This window comes from Salmo salar, chromosome ssa01 (assembly GCF_905237065.1).
Source record: "Salmo salar chromosome ssa01, Ssal_v3.1, whole genome shotgun sequence".
Taxonomy (NCBI): Eukaryota; Metazoa; Chordata; class Actinopteri; order Salmoniformes; family Salmonidae; genus Salmo; species Salmo salar.
Window position 1 is genome coordinate 32,549,743 of NC_059442.1, and position 21,493 is coordinate 32,571,235.

Consider the following 21,493-nt stretch of genomic DNA (forward strand, 5'->3'; position numbering starts at 1 on the left):
TGATGAAGATCATCAAAGGTTAGTGCTGCATTTAGCTGTCTTCTGGGTTTTTGTGACATTATATGCTAGCTTGAAAAATGGGTGTCTGATTATTTCTGGCTGGGTACTCTGCTGACATAATCTAATGTTTTGCTTTCGTTGTAAAGCCTTTTTGAAATCGGACAGTGTGGTTAGATTAACGAGAGTCTTGTCTTTAAATAGCTGTAAAAATAGTCATATGTTTGAGAAATTGAAGTAATAGGATTTTTAAAGGTATTTGAAAATCGCGCCACTGGATTACACTGGCTGTTGCGTAGGTGGGACGAATTCGTCCCGCCTAGCCCAGAGAGGTTAACTAGTAAATAGTAGCCTACAGCAAAGTGTGTTAAATCATTTCCAACTTGTCAACTATTTCTGATAGTTAGTGCCTGCTACCATGTGGGTTTTAGCTTGCTTGAGCCTGCTAACTGAGGAGTTTTAATTCACCTGTTTCCATACACGTTTCATTTTAAAACATCTTACAAAAGGAGTTGTTTAAATCTAACTACTTAACTGTTTACCTGTACATGGAATTGTATTAGTTTTTTAAAACATTTTTCCCCCCCAATCTTTACAGGAAAATGCCACGGGTAATATCTGATGTCTGGAGACATTTCATTGCAGCTAATGTAGAACGAAAAGCAGTGTACATTTGCAAATACTGTGCCAAATCATATGTGAAGAATGCAACAAAGATGCAGAATCATCTGGCCAAGTGCACAAAGTTCCCTCAGCGCTCACAACCTGTGACAAAAGTCCCTCTACTTCTATTCGAGGTGAAAATGATGAATCAGACACCTTATCGATAGCAACAGCTCATGGTCGTCCTGGAATCAGAATTTTGTTTGACTCAAATGGAGGAACGTAGTCAGAGACATGCTGATTAATGTCTTGCTTGAGCTGTGTACGCCACTGGTTCACCTCTGATGCTCACAGGCAATGTGTATTGGAAGAGATTTCTGACTGTTCTTCGCCCCGCATACACCCCTCCAAACAGACATGCTTTATCTACTCATTTGCTGGATGCAGAGTTCAACAGAATTCAAGTGAAGGTCAAGCAAATCATAGAAAAATCTGACTGTACTGCAGTCATCTCTGATGGGTGGTCGAATGTTTGTGGGCAAGGAATAATTAACTACATCATCTCCACCCTCAACCACTATTCTACAAGAGCACAGACACAAGGGACAACAGACACCGGTCTCTACATTGCAGATGAGCTGAAGGCAGCCATCAATGATCTTGAACCACAGAATATATTTGCACTGTTGACAGACAATGCTGTGAACATGAAGGCTGCTTGGTCTAAAGTGGAGGAGTCCTACCCTCACATCACACCCATTGGCTGTGCTGCTCATGCATTGAATCTGCTCCTCAAGGACACCATGGCACTGAAAACAATGGATACACTCTACAAGAGAGCCAAGGAAATGGTTAGGTATGTGAAGAGTCATCAAGTTCTAGCAGCAATCTACCTCACCAAGCAAAGTGAGAAGAATAAGAGCACCACCTTGAAGCTGCCCAGCAACACATGTTGGGGTGGTGTTGTCATGTTTGACAGTCTCCTGGAGACTGGAGTCTCTCCAAGAAATGGCCATATCACAGTCTGCTGATATGGACAGCCCCATCAAGAGGATCCTCCTGGATGATGTATTTTGGGAGAGAGTGGTAAGCAGCCTGAAACCTATAGCAGTAGCCATTGCACGGATTGAGGAAGACAATGCCATCCTGTCTGATGTTCAGACTGCTTGCAGATGTAAGAGAAGAAATCCGTACTGCCCTGCCCACTTCACTGTTGCTCCAAGCAGAGGAAACTGCAGTTCTGAAATACATCAAAAATTGTGAAGACTTCTGCATGAAGCCCATACACGCTGCTGCGTACATGTTTGACCCCAAGTATGCTGGCAAGAGCATCCTGTCTGGTGCAGAGCTCAACAAGGCCTATGGTGTCATTACTACCGTGTCTCACCACCTTGGCCTGGATGAGGACAAGGTTCTTGGCAGTCTGGCGAAGTACACTTCCAAGCAAGGGCTTTTGGATGGAGATGAGATATGTTAGCATGACTGCCATATTGCATCAGCCACCTGGTGGAAGGGACTTTGTGGATCTGAGGCTCTTTCCCCTGTTGCCTCCATCATCCTCCAAATCCCACCAACATCAGCCACCTCAGAGCACAACTGGCCCTTGTTTGGGAACACACACACACACACACACACACACACACACACACACACACACCACCAGGCTGACCAATACAAGGGTTGAAAAATTGGTGGCCACCCGGGCAAATTTGAGGCTTTTTGAGCCTGACAACGAGCCATCCTCAACAAGGTTAGAAAGTGACAGTGAAGATGAGGCCTCAGAGACTGATGTTCAAGAGGTGGACATTGAGGTCCAGGGAGAAGACATGGAAGCCTGAGAGGAAGACAACCAAAGCTTTAGTTTATAGACTATCATTTTACAGACGTATGTTGAAAATGTTTTTTTTTGGAGATGCGATGGCTCATTGGCCTTCCCTGTAGCTCAGTTGGTAGAGCATGGTGTTTGCAACACCAGGGTTGTGGGTTCGATTCCCACGGGGGGCCAGCACAGAAAAAAAAAAATAATGTATGAAATGTATGCATTCACTACTGTAAGTCGCTCTGGATAAGAGCGTCTGCTAAATGACTAAAATGTATGTAAAAATGTCATTGGGGATCATTCAATATTCCATTTTATTCAGTGAAATCATGTGAAGAGTCAACTCATTTAATTAATGTTCAATTCATAACCAAATAGTTTTTTTATTTCTATTGGAAGGATTTAATTGTCTACTTATAAGGTAAAAGGTTTGTGTTTGTCGCCATATGATATGGTAAATATATCCAACGCAAAAAACATTAAATAGTATTAATATGCATATATTCCGTTAATTCCCATATATTCCCGTTAATTCCCACAGAAAGTTTCCACCTCTGAATATTTCCCAAATTGAGAAACCCTAATGCTTACCCTATAAAAATGCACTAAAGATTTGGTGCATCACTACGCACATGATAGTTCATAATGTATAGCCTGAGGCAAAAATTTGACGGTAGCTAAACAAAAAACTAAATTGAATGAACATGAGCAAATTTGAGAACAAGGCTACTTAACCTCTTGGGGCTAGGTGGGACGCTAGCGTGCCACCCGTGGTGCACTCCATCAACAGCAGGTGCATTTCAAGAGCGGCAAATTTGAATCCAAATAAATGTCAAAATTCAAATTTTTCAAAAATACAACTATGTTACACCATTTGAAAGATAAACATCTCCTTAATCTAACCACGTTTTACGATTTCAAAAAGGTTTTACGGCGAAAGCATAAATTTAGAGTATGTTAGGACAGTACATTTACAAGAGTTGTGTGTAATGTTTTGTCAAGTCAAAGACAGGGTCACCAAAACCATAAAACCAGCTAAAATGATACACTAACCTTTTACAATCTCCATCAGATGACACTCCTAGGACATTATGTTAGACAATGCATGCATTTTTAGTTCTATCAAGTTCATATTTATATACAAAAACAGCGTTTTACTATGGCATTGATGTTGAGGAAATCGTTTCCCTCCAATAACCGGCAGTCAAGTCAGCGTCACAAATTAAATAATTAAAATTAGAAAACATTGGTAAAATATTATATTGTCATTTAAAGAATTATAGATTTACATCTTTTGAACGCAATCAACTTGCCAGATTTAAAAATAACCTTACTGGGAAATCACACTTTGCAATAATCTGAGCACTGTGCCCAGAAAAATACGCGTTGCGATACAGACTAGACGTCATGTTGGGGAGATCTAAAATCGAAAATACTATGTAAATAATCCATTACCTTTGATTCTCTTCATCAGATGTCACTTCCAGGTATCACAGGTCCATAACGAATGTAGTTTTGTTCAAAAAAGCTCATCATTTATGTCCAAAAATCTCCGTCTCGTTAGCACATGATGTAAGCCAGCCGGACTTCGTCATGAACGAGGGGAAAAAATATATTTCCGTTCGTTCAAACATGTCAAACGTTGTATAGCATAAATCATTAGGGCCTTTTTTAACCAGAACATGAATAATATTCAAGGTGGACGAATGCATAGCCTTTTATAACGTATTGGAACGAGGGTACCCAACATGAAGTAGCGCGCCAGGTGTCTAATGGGACATCACCGTTCCATGGCTCTTGTTCGGTCAGATCTCCCTCCAGAAGACTCAAAACACTTTGTAAAGGCTGGTGACATCTAGTGGAAGCAATAGGAAGTGCCAAAATATTCCTAAACCCCTGTGTTTTTCAATGGGATAGGTTTAAACTCAATACAACACATCAGGTATCCACTTCCTGTCAGAAAATGTCTCAGGGTTTTGCCTGCCAAATGAGTTCTGTTATACTCACAGACACCATTCAAACAGTTTTGGAAACTTTAGAGTGTTTTCTATCCATATATAATAAGTATATGCATATTCTAGTTACTGGGTAGGATTAGTAACCAGATTAAATCGGGTACATTTTTTTTATCCAGACGTGCAAATGCTGCCCCCTAGACCCAACAGGTTAAATGCTATCACCATATTGATTGCAGCACTTGTACGGGTAATACACTGGATCACTGCTACTCTAATTTCCGCGATGCAAACACGGCCCTCCCACGCCCTCCCTTTGGCAAATGCTCCTACCGTCCTATAGGCAGAACACAAGAACTATTCAACATTGTTCCTGTACCCAAGATGGCAAAGAAAACTGAACTAAATGACTATCGCCCCTGTAGCACTCACTTCTGTCATCATGAAGTGCTTTGAGAGGCTAGTCAAGGATCATATCACCTCCACCTTACACCCACTCCAATTTGCATACCGCCCCAACAGGTCCACAGACGATGCAATCGCCATCACACTGCCCTATCCCATCTGGACAAAAGGAATACATACCTATGTAAGAATGAAGGTAGGAAACATCTCCACGTCGCTGATCCTCAACACTATGGCCCCTTAAGGGTGCGTGCTCAGCCACCCCCTCCTGTACTCCCTGTTCACCCATGACTGCGTAGCCATGCACGCCTCCAATTCAATCAAGTTTGAAGACGACAACAGTAGTGGGCTTGATTACCAACAACGATGAGAGCCTACAGGGCGGAGGTGAGAGCACTCGGAGTGTGGTGTCAGGAAAACAACCTCTCGCTCAACGTCAACAAAACAAAGGAGATGATTGTGGACATCAGGAAACAGCAGAGGGAGCACCCACCTATCCATATCGACAGGACAGCAGTGGAGAAGATGGAAAGTTAAGTACCTCGGCGTACACAGACAAACTGAAATGATCCACCCACACAGACACACAGTGTGATGAAGGCACAACAGCGCCTCTTCAACCTCAGGAGGCTGAAGAAATTTGTCTACATCTAAAACCCTCAAACTTCTATAGATGCACAATTGAGCGCATTCTGTCGGGCTGTATCACTGCCTGGTACGGCAACTGCACCGCCCACAACTGCAAGGCTCTTCAGATTGTGGTGCGGTCGGCACATTGCATCACCGGGGGCAAACTACCTGCCCTACAGGACACCCACATCACCTGTCGTCACAGGAAGGCCAAAAAGATCAACGACAACCACCCGAGCCACTGCCTGTTCAACCCGCAACATTCAGAAGGCGAGGTCAGTACAGGTGCATCAAAGCTGGAACCGAGACTGAAAAACAGCTTCTATCTCAAGGCCATCAGAGTGTTAACCAGTCATCACTAACACAGAGAAGCTGCTGCCTACATACAGACTCTAAATCATTGGCCACTTCAATAAATGGATCTCTAGTCACTTTAATGGCGTTTACGTATCTTGCATTACTCATCTCATATGTATATATTATATTCTATACCATCTTGCCTATGGTGCTCGGTCATTGACCATCCATATATTTATGTGTACATATTCTTATGCTGGTGCCTACCACTGCTCAGTTAGACTGCTCTATCAAATCATAGACTTAATTATAATAAACACACAGAAATACGAGCCTTAGGTCATTAATATGGTCGAATCCGGAAACTATCATCACGAAAACAAAACGTTTTTTCTTTCAGTGAAATACGGAACTGTTCCGTATTTTATCTAACGGGTGGCATCCCTAAGTCTAAATATTCCTGTTACATTGCACAACCTTCAATGTTATGTCATAATTACTTAATTCTGGCAAATTAGTTCGTAACGAGCCAGGCGGCCCAAACTGTTGCATATACCCTGACTGCGTGCAATGAACGCAAGAGAAGTGACAATTTCACCTGGTTAATATTGCCTGCTAACCTGGATTACTTTTAGCTAAATATGCAGCTTTAAAACTATATACTTGTGTATTGATTTTAAGAAAGACATTGATGTTTATGGTTAGGTACACGGAGCAATAACAGTCCTTTTTCACGAATGCGCACCGCATATAGGCAACGCAGGACAGGCTAGATAAACTAGTAATATCATCAACCATGAGTAGTTAAGTGATTATGATTGTTTTTTATAAGATAAGTTTAAATGCTAGCTAGCAACTTACCTTGGCTTCTTACTGCATTCGCGTAACAGGCAGGCTCCTCGTGGAGTGCAATGTTAGCCTCTCTAGGCTAGGCGGGACGAATTCGTCCCACCTACGTAACAGCCACTGCTATCCTGTGGCGCGATTTTCAAAACCTTAAAAATCCTATTACTTCAATTTCTCAAACATATGACTATTTTACAGCCATTTAAAGACAAGACTCTCGTTAATCTAACCACACTGTCCGATTTCAAAAAGGCTTTACAACGAAAGCAAAACATTAGATTATGTCAGCAGAGTACCCAGCCAGAAATAATCAGACACCCATTTTTCAAGCCAGCATATAATGTCACCAAAACCCAGAAGACAGCTAAATGCAGCACTCACCTTTGATGATCTTCATCAGATGACAACCCTAGGACATTATGTTATACAATACATGCATGTTTTGTTCAATCAAGTTCATATTTATATCAAAAACCAGCTTTTTACATTAGCATGTGACGTTCAGAACTAGCATACCCCCCGCAAACTTCCGGGGAATTCGCTAACATTTTACTAAATTACTCACGATAAACGTTCACAAAAAGCATAACAATTATTTTAAGAATTATAGATACAGACCTCCTCTATGCACTCGATATGTCCGATTTTAAAATAGCTTTTTGGTGAAAGCACATTTTGCAATATTCTAAGTACATAGCCCAGGCATCACGGGCTCGCTATTTAGACACCCGGCAAATTTAGCACTCACCATAATCATATTTACTATTATAAAAGTTTCATTACCTTTTGTTGTCTTCGTCAGAATACACACCCAGGACTGCTACTTCAATAACAAATGTTGGTTTGGTCCAAAATAATCCATCATTATATCCGAATAGCGGCGTTTTGTTCGTGCGTTCCAGACACTATCCGAAATAGTAAAGAAGTGTCACGCGCATGGCGCAATTCGTGACAATAAAATTCTAAGTATTCCATTACCGTACTTCGAAGCATGTCAACCGCTGTTTAAAATCAATTTTTACGACATTTTTCTCGTAGAAAAGCGATAATATTCCGACAGGGAATCTCCTTTTCGGCAAACAGAGGAAAAAATCCCAAAGGCGGGGGCGGTCGGGGTCACGCGCATAAGCCCAGAGTCCCATGATCGGCCACTTGAGAAAGGCGATAATGTGTTTCAGCCTGGGGCTGGAATGACGACATTCTGTTTTTTCCCGGGCTCTGAGCGCCTATGGACGACGTGGGAAGTGTCACGTTAGAGCAGAGATCCTTAGTAAATGATAGAGATGGAAAAGAAGTTCCAGAAATGGTCAGACAGGCCACTTCCTGTAAAGGAATCTCTCAGGTTTTGACCTGCCATTTGAGTTCTGCTATACTCACAGACACCATTCAAACAGTTTTAGAAAATTTAGGGTGTTTTCTATCCATATGTAATAAGTATATGCATATTCTAGTTACTGGGTAGGAGTGGTAACCAGATTAAATCGGGTATGTTTTTTATCCAGCCGTGTCAATGCTGCCCCCTAGCCCTAACAGGTTAAGCAGGTGGTTAGAGCGTTGGACTAGTTAACAGTAAGGTTGCAAGATTGAATCCCCGAGCTGACAAGGTAAAAATCTGTCGTTCTGCCCCTGAACAAGGCAGTTAACCCACCGTTCCCTAGGCCATCATTGAAAATAAGAATGTGTTCTTAACTGAATTGCCTAGTTAAAAGGTGTAAAAATATATATAACAAACAAATATAATTTTTTTAACAAATATCGGCAAATCGTTGTCCAAAAATACCGATTACCGATTGTTATGAAAACTTGAAATCGGCCATTCCGATTAATTGGTCGACCTCTACTTTCAACAGTTCGCAACGAGCCAGGTGGCCCAAACTGCTGCATATACCCAGATTCTGATTGCATTGAACACAAGAGAAGTGACACAATTTCCCTAGTTAATATTGCCTGCTAACATTACATTTCTTTTAACTACATATGCAGGTTTAAAAAAAAGATATACTTGAGTATTGATTTTAAGAAATGCATTGATGTGGTTAGGTACATTATTGCAACTGTTGTGTTTTTCACGAATGCGCTTTTGTTAAATCATCAAGTTGAAGTAGGCTGTGATTTGCTGATAAATTAACAGGCACCGCATTGATTATATGCAACGCAGAACAAGCTATTTAACCTAGTAATATTGTCAACCATGTGTAGCTAACTGGTGATTATGTGAAGATTAAAAACTTAACTTATAAAGAAAAATCAATGCTAGCTAGCAACTTATCTTGGCTCCATGCAGCCACAATGTCCTTTTTGATGCTGCACTCGCGTAACAGGTGGTTAGCCTGCCACGCAGTCTCCTCATGGATTGCAACGTAATCGTCGACCAAAAAGTCCTTTAACTAATTGTTATGAAAACTTGTAATCGGCCCTACTTAAAAATCTGCCATGCCGATTAATTGATTGACCTGTAATTCTGGCCAAAGTGTTCAATCTTGGATTCATCAAATCAAATGCTATTTGTCACATGCACCGAATACAACAGGCCTTACAGTGAAATGCTTACTTATAAGCCCTTAAGCAACAATGCAGTTAAGAAACTAACTAAAGAGCAGCAGTAAAATAACCATAGCCTTCGCTACATACAGAGGCTAATGGTACAGAGTCAATGTGCTGGGGCACAGGGTTAGTCGAGGTAATATGTACATGTAGGTAGAGTTAAAGTGACCATGCATAGAAAGAGAGTAGCAGCAGCGTAAAAGTCAGGTGGGGTGGGGCGCAATGCAAATAGTCTGGGTAGCCATTTGATTAGCTGTTCAGGAGTTATGGCTTGGGGGTAGAAGCTGTTAAGAAGCCTTTTGGACCTAGACTTGGCGCTCCGGTACCGCTTGCCGTGTGGTAGCAGAGAGAACAGTCTATGACTACGGTGGCTGGAGTCTGACAATTTTTAGGGCTTTCTCTGACCTAGCCTGGTATTTAGGTCCTGGATGGCAGGAAGCTTGGCCCCAGTGATGTACTGGCTCGAAGCACTACCCTCTGTAGTGCCTTGCGGTCTGAGGCCGAGCAGTTGCCATACCAGGCAGTGATGCAACCAGTCAGGATGCTCTCGATGGTGCAGCTGTAGAACTTTGAGGATCTGAGGACCCATGCAAATCTTTTCAGTCTCCTGAGGGGGAATATGCTTTGTCGTGCCCTCTTCACATCTGTCTTGGTGTGCTTGGACCATGTTAGTTTGATGGTGATGTGGATACCAAGGAACTTTAAGCTCTCAACTTGCTCCATTATAGCCCCGTCGATGAGGATGGGGGCGTGCTCGGTCCTCCTTTTCCTGGATGTCCACAACCATCTCCTTTGTCTTGATCACATTGAGGGAGAGGTTGTTATGCTTGCACCACACTGCCAGGTCTCTGCCTGGCCATGCAGTCATGAGTGAACAGGGAGCATAGGAGGGGACTGAGCACGCACCCCTGAGGGGCCCCAGTGTTGAGGATCAGCGTGGCAGATGTGTTGTTGCCTACCCTTACCACCTGGGGGCGGCCCTTCGGGAAGTCCAGGATCAAGTTGCAAAGGGAGGTGTTTAGTCCCAGGGTCCTCAGCTTAGTGATGAGCTTTGAGGGCACTATGGTGTTGAACGCTGAGCTGTAGTCAACGAATAGCATTCACTCTTTTGTCCAGGTGGGAAAGGTCAGTGTTGAGTGCAATTGGGATTGCATCATCTGTGGATCTGTTGGAGCGGTATGCAAATTGGAGTGGGTCTAGGGGTTTCTGGGATAATGGTGTTGATGTGAACCATAACCAGCCTTTCAAAGCACTTCATGGCTACAGACGTGAGTGGTACGGTTCGGTAGTCATTTAGGCAGGTTACCTTAGGGTTCTTGGGCACATGGACCATGCTGGTCTGCTTGAAATATGTTGGTATTACAGACTCAGTCAGGAACAGATTGAAAATGTCAGTGAAGACACTCTTCAGACCAGAAAAACTGGTTTCTCATGGTGAGAGTCCTTTAGGTGCCTTTAGGCAAACTCCAAGCAGGGTGTCATGGCTTTCGTCTGGCCTCTCTACCATAAAGGCCTAATAGGTGGAGTGCTGCAGAGATGGTTGTCCTTCTGGAAGGTTCTCCCATTTCCACAGAGTAACTCTGGAGCTCTGTCAAAGGGACCATTGGGTTCTTGGTTACCTCCCTGACCAAGGCCCTTCACCAATTGCTCAGTTTGGCCGGGCGGCCAGCCAGCTAGCTCTAGGAAGAGTCTTGGTGGTTCCAAACTTCTTCCATTTAAGAATGGAGGCCACTGTGTTCTTGGGGACCTTCAATGCTGCAGAATTTCTTTTGTACCCTTCCCTAGTTCTGTGCCTCGACACAATCCTGTCTTCTCTATGCATAATTCATTTGACCTCATGGCTTGCTCTTTGCTCTGACATGCACTGTTAACCTGTTGGGTCTAGGGGGCAGCATTTGCACGTCTGGATAAAAAAAATGTACCCGATTTAATCTGGTTACTAATCCTACCCAGTAACTAGAATATGCATATACTTATTATATATGGATAGAAAACACTCTAAAGTTTCCAAAACTGTTTGAATGGTGTCTGTGAGTATAACAGAACTCATTTGGCAGGCAAAACCCTGAGACATTTTCTGACAGGAAGTGGATACCTGATGTGTTGTATTGACTTTAAAGCTATCCCATTGAAAGACACAGGGGTTTAGGAATATTTTGGCACTTCCTATTGCTTCCACTAGATGTCACCAGCCTTTACAAAGTGTTTTGAGTCTTCTGGAGGGAGATCTGACCGAACAAGAGCCATGGAACGGTGATGTCCCATTAGACACCTGGCGCGCTACTTCATGTTGGGTACCCTCGTTCCAATACGTTATAAAAGGCTATGCATTCGTCCACCTTGAATATTATTCATGTTCTGGTTAAAAAGGCCCTAATGATTTATGCTATACAACGTTTGACATGTTTGAACGAACGGAAATATATTTTTTCCCCTCGTTCATGACGAGAAGTCCGGCTGGCTTACATCATGTGCTAACGAGACGGAGATTTTTGGACATAAATGATGAGCTTTTTTGAACAAAACTACATTCGTTATGGACCTGTGATACCTGGAAGTGACATCTGATGAAGAGAATCAAAGGTAATGGATTATTTACATAGTATTTTCGATTTTAGATCTCCCCAACATGACGTCTAGTCTGTATCGCAACGCGTATTTTTCTGGGCACAGTGCTCAGATTATTGCAAAGTGTGATTTCCCAGTAAGGTTATTTTTAAATCTGGCAAGTTGATTGCGTTCAAAAGATGTAAATCTATAATTCTTTAAATGACAATATAATATTTTAACAATGTTTTCTAATTTTAATTATTTAATTTCTGACGCTGACTTGACTGCCGGTTATTGGAGGGAAACGATTTCCTCAACATCAATGCCATAGTAAAACGCTGTTTTTGTATATAAATATGAACTTGATAGAACTAAAAATGCATGCATTGTCTAACATAATGTCCTAGGAGTGTCATCTGATGGAGATTGTAAAAGGTTAGTGTATCATTTTAGCTGGTTTTATGGTTTTGGTGACCCTGTCTTTGACTTGACAAAACATTACACACAACTCTTGTAAATGTACTGTCCTAACATACTCTAAATTTATGCTTTCGCCGTAAAACCTTTTTGAAATCGTAAAACGTGGTTAGATTAAGGAGATGTTTATCTTTCAAATGGTGTAACATAGTTGTATTTTTGAAAAATTTGAATTTTGACATTTATTTGGATTCAAATTTGCCGCTCTTGAAATGCACCTGCTGTTGATGGAGTGCACCACAGGTGGCACGCTAGCGTCCCACCTAGCCCCAAGAGGTTAACTGTGGGACCTTATATAGACAGGTGTGTGCTTTCCCACTAATTGAATTTACCACAGGTGGACTCCAATCAAGTTGTAGAACCATCTCAAGGATGATCAATGGAAACCGGATGGACCTGAGCTCAATTTCAAGTCTCATAGCAAAAGGGTCTGAATACTTGTGTTTTTTATACATTTGCTAAACTTTCTAAAAAAAACTGTTTTCGCTTTGTCATTATTGGGTATTGTGTGTAGATTAAGGAAAAATAAATAAATTTAATCAATTTTAGAATAAGGCGGTAACGTAACAAAATGTGGAAATTCCAAGCCCTGCACAGCCTGTAGATCTAGTCAGTCCATTCAGTAGACTAAGGTTGTGGAATACTTTCCAAATGCACTGTATATAGGCCTATACTATAGGTAGTCATCTCAGTTTTCATTTGAAGCATCTTTTTTATCCTTCCATTGTTTGTAACAATTGCAAAGACATTGGGAACTTTGTAATTGTCGTTAACTTCGTTAAGTTATTGGCGATCACAGAGAGATGGATAAACACGGTGATTCTATGTCTAGCGGAGATCTTCTGTGTATAAAGTGGTGTGGGAGGGCAAAAAAGCATTACCGACAAACAGCTGTTTTACGAGTGGTCTGGGGAAGGCATTAGATTTACGAGCAACTGCCTGGAGCACAAAACACACCATTAGCCAAACACAATGGTCTCTAGCTTAATGACTAAAATTAACACCCTTTTTTAGATTGCACAGGTTTTATTTATTTTTCCCCTCCAAACATTCAGTGTAAATATGACACATTGTAATTAAATTATTATCCGCTTTGTGAGATCTTGGCCAAGGCCAGTATTACATATATATTTTGTTATTCCAGCCAGTAGCTTTCAGTTTAGCCACTGAGAAATGTACCTGAATTTCAAGCCCTGCACTGCCTGTAGATCTAGTCAGTCCATACAGTAGACTAAGGTCAGCCTACTTTCAAAATGAACTGAGAAGATCTCAACAACATTAACTAGGCCTAACTGTGGCCCAATTATTAACCAGTAGTTACAAGTGTGGCATTATCCATGTATCACAGTACAATGTCCATTGCACTTGAATTGCATCACATGGGCTATTCCACTTCAGTAGGTCATCGAAGTCAGGGAAATAGACAGGACACACTGATTGGACTTGAATAGCACAATGGTGCCAGTGTAGTGATGATTTCATATCTGAGAGCTAAACCATTCAGCTAGGGCTCTTATCAGGGTCAGGGAAGTTGGCCAGGATACCGTGCCCACAGAGGACCACATAAAGCACTGCCTTCCCTCCTCCTGAAAGAAACACCTTGTGAAGAACGTGTGTGTACTGTGAATGTGCGTGGATAACAACCACCTGAAAGCTCTTCAAAAATACCATCAAGAGTGAATAGGCCTAGAAATGCTTGAAATAAGATCATGAGATTGCCTGCTCATTTCGCTAATGGACATCACCACTGAGGATTTGGGTTGGTGACAGAGGGCATGTGAGTTTATCAATGGGCTCTGCTTAATCCCTGTGAAAAACTCATACTAACAGAGAGAAAGCAGTTTAATTAGGTTGATGATTTAGTCTAAACAAAAAAAACGAATCAAAAGGATAGTTAGACTTCATTTATCATGAGCCAAGCCATTTTCGCAATCTAACAGCACACCTTTATTTAAACTCAAAGACAGGGATTATTGGATACAATACTGGATAAATCCTTAACTGGTTGCAATGAAGCCTATTTCTCCACCTTCACATGGAATACCTAGTTCTGCACACCTGCACAAATTACAATGTGTCCTGTGAAATAGTGTCAGCTGTAAACATAGCCAATTGTTTGGCTATTTGTTTTGTTTAGTTTTTTTGGACAAACCAACTAGCAAAGTAATAATTTACCTGAAATGTAATCTAAGTAACGTATATGCGTCTGCTTTTCTTTTAGCTGCTTAGCTAACACGCTAAATTAGCTAGCTAGCTCAGCTTTGCCAGTCCATTACAGCTAGCCTGTTAGCTAGCTAGCCTAACTAACAGATGCTGGCAAGAGTTGGTTTGACAACACTGATTTGCAAACTGTTTCGTAAAACAAAGTTTCAGTCAATACCAGAACATTGTAAGAAATGTAAACATAAAACACAAAAAAATCGCCACCCACCTGAATGTTCTTCACACCAAATTCGCTACAAATGAGCACCAGTCGGGTGCGGCCAGACGAAATGTCAACAACTTGGTTGCGACATACTAGCCAGCTAGATAGCTAGCGTTAGCAAGCATAAAACCAGTTGCTGAAGCGAAAACAATTTTTCTGACGCCTGGTTGTAGTAAACGCATGCTAAGTAGAAGCAAAACTATTATTATTGGTTATAAAACTTGCATTTATGAAAGTTAACAGCGCGAGATGGATGCAAGCTTTGCAGCTATCGCAGCACCAGCTAGCTACCTTTTTACCTCATACTATGACCTCTCAACTTCCAACTCTCACCCGTCCCTGCACGCACGCGCCAACAGGGGACGCTGTTTATGTGGGTTGGGTGAGGAAAAGTTGACCGCGTGTTTGTGTCGAAGGGGACTCAAACAGCTTTCTTAAACTTCCTCCTCTAGTCAAACACCAAGCCTTTTAGAGCATTGCAAATGTTCAAGCAAGCATGTGTCATGAGTAGCACTTAGTCAAACTCAAGACTTTCCATGACCTGTTCCCTGTGGCATGCACTTTATCTGAGTGTCTGAGTGTCTGACTAGGGGTTGACCAGTAAACTTCTCAAGGGTCAGCGCATGACTTCAGAAGGAGCATGAAATATGTGCTGTGAAACAACCTCACTGCATTCTGTTTCAATGCCAGCTCTACGGGACTCCCAATCACGGCCGGTTGTGATACAGCCTGGAATCGAACCAGGGTCTGTTGTGACACCTTTAGGACTGAGAGGAAGTGCCTTAGACTGCTGCACCACTCAGGAGCCCCTAATGGTGCCTGCAAGCTCAAGCTGAAAAAGAAAACCCGTGATCACATGATCCATCATTAGTGCCACATAAGTATTTAAGCTAATGCACCATTTTAAGAGGTGACACAAGAAGTCCCTCCTGAAATAGCCTACATGGCTTTTAATTAAACATGTCAATGTGACACTCAGCGGGAGGCTATCCTTCCATGTCTCAGAAGAAATAGATTCTTAATGCAAAACCTGGATGTTAAATAGGGTGAAAATATCTGTAATAACATTCAATATATTCATGCTAGTGCAAGAACATAATAATTTCACTTTGTCTGTGATGGAACCCAGCTGTGAGAGAAACAGATAATGTATTTTTTCAGGCATTGGACAGTGTTTTGGGTTTATTTTCAAATGAGTCTAGCTATAGATAGCGCTTTAGCGATTCTTTATTGCAGAGGAAAAGAATATCTTATGTTTAAAAAGAAAATACATTCTTGTCCCTTCTGACCCCTTGTGCTTTTTGGGAGAAGAGAGAGGAGAGGAGAAAGGGGAGCATTGGGTTCAGAAAAGGAAAAAGGATGATTTAACTCAAGTCTTATTCTCTTTCACCCCACACTGTACATACTGTATTCTATACTATTCAATGGTATCTTAGTTACTTAATGTTTACATATCTTGCATTACTCATCTTGTATTTATATACTGTTTCCTATACTATTCTACAGTATCTCATTCACTTAATAATGATTACATATCTTGCATTACTCATCTCATATGTATATACTGTATTCTATACTATTCTACTGTATCTTAGTCTGTTCCGTTCTGACATCGCTCGTCCATATGTATATAGTCTTAATTCAATCCTACTTAGATTTGTGTGTATTGGGTATATGTTGTGTAATTTGTTAGATATTGCTTGTTAGATATTACTGCACTGTCGGAGCTAGAAGCACAAGCATTTCGCTACACCCGCAATAACATCTGCTAATCACGTGTGTGTGACCAATGCAATTTTATTTTATTTTATTTGACACTTCCTCTGTACCATCATCCTTTCTTCTCTCTTACTGGGTCTTGCATAATTGTCTCATTTCAATTTCCCCTGTCTTTCTGTTGTTACTCTCTACATGTCACTATACATGTCATTATTCAGAACTGTTGCCTTCTTTCTATCCAGATTCATCTGCGTTAAAACACTGATGATAACATTGATTTGACACCTCTAAATGTCCATAGTTAAATCAGTCACCATTGTTCTGTTCTGAACTGATACCTCACCTGCCTCTCTCTCTCTCTCTCTCCCTCTCCCTCTCTCCCTCTCTCTCTCTCTCTCTCTCTCTCTTGCTCTACCTCTTCTCCTTCTCTCTTTTTTAGAATGGTGATTTGAGACAGTTTTTTCCACTCTGGTCTTCAGGCATTACAGATCAGGGGGGGCATAAGGTGTCTATTTATATCAATGACAGGTTATGGAAGAGCATAACCTGTCATTGATATGAATAGACAGATTAGCTGCAGATTAGCACATTAACACACAAAAGTACATCCGTAATTGATCAAAGCTCATAAAACTCTGGGACAAGATGGCAGTGTCTGTCCTATTATGCATGCAGTATTGCACATTTGTGTAGGCTATATAGGCTATGTATTACTGTCTGCTGGGATTGCTTCAGTTGAAGGTACCTTTTCCAAGTATTGATTGTGTTTGACTTTGATTAATTTACAAATCATTGAGGCTTTGTTTTGAACACCAGTCAATGACTCAGTCTCTTTGCCACACTGGGTGTATTGATAATGAATTTGGTACTTTCACTTGTGTGGGGTAAAGACACATGCCCACACAACCCAAGAACCTCCCTGACCTCAAAGATACTGCCTGACTATACATCATATCTCTGGAATGGTTTGTTGAAAAAAATCATACCATCATGTGTAACAATGTGCAAGCATAGATTGATTAAATTGACATAATACGATCAGAGACAAAGCTCCTTTGTTGTGCCCTTAACTAATTTCTGCTTTCAAATCTTCACTTTCCCTATCCTTATCCTACCTTTGTTGGCCTACTTTGAAAGTCACCAAATCATTCATGTGATTGTTGATGAACCCAATGTACTTCCTAGCTATGCTCGATCCCTTGGCCCAATGTACCTCTTGCTATGCTCTGTCTTGGCCCAGCCTTGCTCTGATCTCCCCCACCCCTCCTTTATGTCTACCCATTTGTCTCTTCATCTCTTCTGTCTCTTCTCTCGTTATGCCCCTATGTGCGTATCTCTCCCCTGGTTGGTTGTGCCAGCTATGTGTACTCTTGGTGTCCAGTCTCCAGACAGGGTATAAATAACTAGCAGATTTTTTGCTTCATGCCCTGAGAGCTCTACTTGCTTCTCACACTTGAGGAACCATGGGAAAATAATCTTTCCCTTACGCACATGGCACACACAAAAAAGCAGTCTTAAACGCACAAACCCTCACACAAACGTACTTGCAAATTTGTGCTCGCACACACACACACACACACACACACACACACACACACACACACACACACACACACACACACACACACACACACACACACACACACACACACTGCACACTCAGCAAGCATATCATGGTTGGGCACAAAACAGATAACAAGGTTATAAGAATTGTTGTAATGTCATGTAACATTACATAACATGTAACGTGAGGCAGTGAATGTAACTGCAGTCAATTATGGGAAACTTACTAGAACAACAGACCAGTATGGTGAAGGGGGTTAAAGATGTCAGAAAGAGAAAGGACGAGAGCGAAAGAGAGAGAGAGAGAGCCAGCATGAGCTCATACTGTCGCATAAGCCACTGTGTCAACCAAGATACACTACTATGCTTGAGCGAGATAGAGGGGGTGTGTGGTGGGTGTGTGAGTGGTCGGGTCCGGATGTGAGTGTGTGAATGTGGGGAATGGTGCTGGGAGTAGAAGGGAGAGTGAGAGAATGAGACAGCGAAGCGAGAGAGTGTGTGTGTTGGTGTGGTTGACTTCAAGAGTCATTGAGAAGTTAGGGGGTGGAGGGACAGACTGTGCTGACACACTGGAATCAGTGGCGGATTGTTTCCATCGGAAAGAATTCCAAGAATGGGCTAGAAGAGCTATCAGTGACTGTCTGACCAAAGTTTAATACACAGCCAAGCCCCCACTCACATACTCCCTAATACACATTCTCACACACCCAGTGCTACAAGCCAACAACAGTATAGGATACGCAATCTGTCCCCAGTGTCAATTTGGTGCTCTGATGTTATCGCTGGCCAAATGAAGGCTGTTGCCCTTGCAGCCCCCATGCACTTACATGGTTGTTCACACAAGGAAATTGGGAAAGCAATGACATTTATAGACCAGCAGGAGGGAAAGAGAAACACATTTATTAAAATCAGATGTCAATTCCCTAAGGTTTTGAGTTATGTAACTACTACATGATTAGCTTTAGATTTACTCCAACTTGATTGAGAGATGGAGTGTTGGAACTTGAGCTGAGTGGATTGAATGTTACTGTTACAATACTGATGCCAGATAACAAAAACCTCACTAAACCAGTTACAGTTGAAGACAGAAGTTTACATACACTTAGGTTGGAGTCATTAAAACTAATTTTTCAACCTCTCCACAAATTTCTTGTTAACAAACTATAGTTTTGGCAAGTCAGTTAGGACATCTACTTTGTGCATGACACAAGTAATTTTTCCAACAATTGTTTACAGTCAGATTATTTCACTTAGAATTCACTGTATCACAATTCCAGTTGGTCAGAAGTTTACATACACTAAGTTGACTGTGCCTTTAAACAGCTTGGACAATTCCAGAAAATGATGTCATGGCTTTTGAAGCTTCTGATAGGCTAATTGACATCATTTGAGTAAATTGGAGGTGTACCTGTGGATGTATTTCAAGGCCTACCTTCCAACTCAGTGCCTCTTTGCTTGACATCATGGGAAAATCAAAATAAATCATCCAAGACCTCAGAAAAAAGATTGTAGACCTCCACAAATCTGGTTCATCCTTGGGAGCAATTTCCAAATGCCTGAAGGTACCACGTTCATCTGTACAAACAATAGTACGAAAGTATAAACACCATGGGACCACGCAACCGTCACACCACTCAGAAAGGAGACACGTTCTGTCTCCTAGAGATGAACGTACTTTGGTGCAAAAAGTGCAAATCAATCCCAGAACAACAGCAAAGGACCTTGTGAAGATGCTGGAGGAAACAGGTACAAAAGTATCTCTATCAACAGTAAAACGAGTCCTATATCGACATAACCTGAACGGCCGCTCAGCAAGGAAGAAGCCACTGCTCCAAAACCGCCATAAAAAAGCCAGACTGCACATGGGGACAAAGATCATACTTTCTGGAGAAATGTCCTCTGGTCTGATGAAACAAAAATAGAACTGTTTGGCCATAATGACCATCATTATGTTTGGAGGAAAAAGGGTGAGGCTTGCAAGCCGAAGAACACCATCCCAACCGTGAAGCATGGGGGTGGCAGCATTATGTTGTTGGGGTGCTTTGATGCAGGAGGGACTGGTGCACTTCAAAAAATAGATGGCATCATGAGAGAGGAAAATTATGTGGATATATTAAAGCAACATCTCAAGACATTAGTCAGGAAGTTAAAGCTTGGTCGCAAATGGGTCTTCCAAATGGACAATGACCCCAAGCATACTTCCAAAGTTGTTGCAAAATGGCTTAAGGACAACAAAGTCAAGGTATTGGAGTGGCCATCACAAAGCCCTGACCTCAATCCTATAGAAAATCTGTGGGCAGAACTAAAAACGCGTGTGCGAGCAAGGAGCCCTACTAACCTGACTCAGTTAAACCAGCTCTGTCAGGAGGAATGGGCCAAAATTCACCCAACTTATTGTGGGAAGCTTGTGGAAGGCTACCTGAAATGTTTGACCCAAGTTAAACAATTTTAAAGGAAATGCTACCAAATAATAATTGAGTGTATGTAAACTTCTGACCAACTAGGAATGTGATGAAAGATGTAAAAGCTGAATAAATCATTCTCTGTACTATTATTCTGACATTTCACATTCTTAGAATAAAGTGGTGATCCTAACTGACCTAAGACGGGCATTTTTACGTGGATTAAATGTCAGGAATTGTGAAAAACTGAGTTTAAATGTATTTGGCTAAGGTGTATGTAAACTTCCAACTTCAACTGTATAAACAGTCAAATCCTGCTACACTTTTTGGTATGTGTAGTGTATGGTATCCTATATATTTTGAGCATTCTTATCAACAAAGTGGTCCTGACAATGGGCCAGCTCATATTGCATGGCCCGGTGCCCCAGGTGGGTGGAGAGTTCACCAATGGAATGATCTAAAATGTGCAAACCCCGCCCTCCCCCGGCGCACTGTGCCTTATGCAAAACAAATTCCCCCAATATAGCAGTGGTGGCAGGACTAAGCAACTCATAATTACTGATTGGCTGGGCCCGACCTTCTCCCTGTGGTCCCACGTCCCTTGCTGTTATGAGCTGACCATGTATTAATAACTTTTTATGCACCACTTTTTCCAGGAAGAAGGAAGCAAGGGAGAATGTCAGCCATAGAGATACATAGAGGACTCATCTTTGTATATGTGCCATTATAGCACCTGTATCAGCATGGGCAGCACCATTGAGGCAATCTCCAATTTGAAGTAATAAATGTTAATATTTGCAATTGGCTAATCCCTCCTGATGACCTGGTTGGACATGACTCCAACAGGGTCACCAGCCAGTGAAGTTGGAAGTCCCACCCAGTTGACTACATTAATATGGTGGAAACCCTCAATGGCGCTGCCCATGCTCATACAGCCTTGGCCACTAGAGGCCACTATCCTTCTCTATGTCAGCTCATTGTTCACTTTCCAGAAAGTGGTATGAGGACATTGGGAGTGCCCCCTGGCCAATGTAAGAGGCCCTTGTCCCCCTCAGGTCACGCCCTCTTCACCTATGATGGACATTTCCAGGTACAAGTCAAACAAACTTGACCAGACCATGTTTATCAGTACAAAGCAGTGAGTCATCTGTAAAGTGTGTTTTCACAGACTTGACTTGTTTCTGTAAAGCCCTCAAACTCAACTCTGGACCTAAAAGCCAGTTTCACTGCACTTTTTTCATTGTTCCCCTCTAGTCAGGGA

The 21,493-nt window shown here is 41.8% G+C and overlaps 1 protein-coding gene across 1 annotated transcript in view; it reads right to left on the bottom strand.

Annotated features, from left to right (window-relative positions):
* Positions 1 to 14,894, bottom strand: part of lclat1 (lysocardiolipin acyltransferase 1) — a 33,294-nt gene extending 18,400 nt beyond the window's left edge. The window contains exon 1 of the mRNA XM_014193975.2: positions 14,555 to 14,894. The gene's annotated coding sequence lies outside the window, so the exon portion shown is untranslated. The remainder of the gene's footprint in view (positions 1 to 14,554) is intronic.
* Between the last annotated feature and the right edge of the window lie 6,599 nt (positions 14,895 to 21,493).